Below are 1,708 nucleotides of genomic sequence, written 5' to 3' on the forward strand. Positions count from 1 at the left end.
AGCTTTGAAGTCTTGGCTTGTATTTTAATTTAGTATTTTTATTTTGAATTTTAATTCAAAAAAGATTTATAAAAATATTAAATTTTAGTGAAACAAATCTGTTTTCTTGGTGTTTTAATTATAGACACTTTTGATGGTGTGTATATTATAATTTCAATTTATCAAAAGCAATGATACTTTTCTTAATAGAAAAATATTTCTATGTTAATATATTAGTAACTTTAAAATTATACACATATTAAGTGTGCATTTATATACATTTGTATAAATACTACTTTCTATATGGAATGAGTCATAATAATTATTTTTCATATAATACCTTCTAATAATTACTCAAATAATAATTTAAATGAAATTTTGTAGGTTAAATTTAAAATCCAAAAAATTGATAATGAGAAGATGGATCAGCCAACATGATATATATTTAGCAAGCATAACATTTTGAGTTTGGATCCCCAATAGCCACATAAAAACCAGGCTTGGTAGCGCATTAACCTCTATACTGGGTTAGAAGGATAGAAGTAGAGAAGTATATCCTCGGTGTCGATGGTTAACCAGTCTAACAGAAACTACACGCTGTAGGTCTGTGAGAGACCATATCTCAATAATTAATGCACAACAAAATCACCCCAAGTCAACTTCTAGCCCCCTCCCCGGCATTTTCTAAAACTCATGTCATCCTTGGTGGTTCGAATGAGAATGGCTCCCATTAGGCTCATATACTGTTTTTTTTTTCCCCCCATATGGTGCTTTTATTGATGCCTGACAATTGGACAGGTTCCTTTCTGACGACAAACTGGAAGCCAGCACCATTCTTACATTGAACCCTGCAAGACAAGCTGCTCGAATTCACTTAAGGAACTGGAGGATAGTGCTGAAGGGGGCCTGGTTCTCACAGGACTTAAAATCACCATTGCACACTGGTAGGTGCTGCCCCACAGCTACCCCCAGTCTGCTGGAGCACAGGCTACAGCACCACATCTGCCACCGTGAGCTCATTCCCAACTCGCCATGGGCTTTTTCCTATACAGGAGTTCATAGAGTGGAGCACAGCTGCTTTTTCTTTACTGTTCCCTTCTTTCAGCTGAAACCTGGCGATATCCACCCAGCTATCGATGGTTAGACATACAGCATAATGCTTCTGGCCAAATAGAACAGGAAACGTGTGATGTTTCCTTCTCCTTCAGCGGGCACATTGTTTGTATACCAAACTTCATCTGTGTCTTGGGCACGTTTTTGCAAATCAGAGTGAAGCCCAGCTGATATTTATGTCAGGACTGTTTTCTAGTTTGCTCCCCGAAGTACTTGAGAAGATTCTCAGGTACATTCTTGACAGATGAATGTGTGTGCACAGTGGACAGGGAGGGCCCTGTAGTGTTCACAGAGCAGCCGGTGCAGCACAAGCAGGGACAGTGGTGGGGAAGCTGGGTTTGCATTGATTATGATGTCTTTCAGCGACCTATAATCTTTTCCAAGCACAAAATTCAAGTTCAATGCGTTTGTGGTTAAAGTCGTGGGCTTGTCAGCTTGCAGGATGTTGGTTATGTCCAAGTCTGCATCTGGGGGTGTGAGTCATCCTAGAAAGGCCATTGACTGCTGCCTTCACCTCATATAAGGCTCATATACTTGAATGATTTGTTTTGGTGGAACTCTTTTTTTTTAATACATTTTATTAGGTATTTTCCTCATTTACATTTTCTTTTTTTTT

General features: G+C 38.4%; 1 pseudogene; it reads right to left on the bottom strand.

Moving 5' to 3' along the window:
* Positions 1 to 849: 849 nt before the first annotated feature.
* The window catches only part of LOC110297987, a 2,027-nt pseudogene continuing 1,168 nt past the window's right edge, over positions 850 to 1,708 (bottom strand).

The sequence above is a fragment of the Mus caroli genome, chromosome 7 (genome assembly GCF_900094665.2).
Source record: "Mus caroli chromosome 7, CAROLI_EIJ_v1.1, whole genome shotgun sequence".
In the NCBI taxonomy this organism is placed as follows: domain Eukaryota; kingdom Metazoa; phylum Chordata; class Mammalia; order Rodentia; family Muridae; genus Mus; species Mus caroli.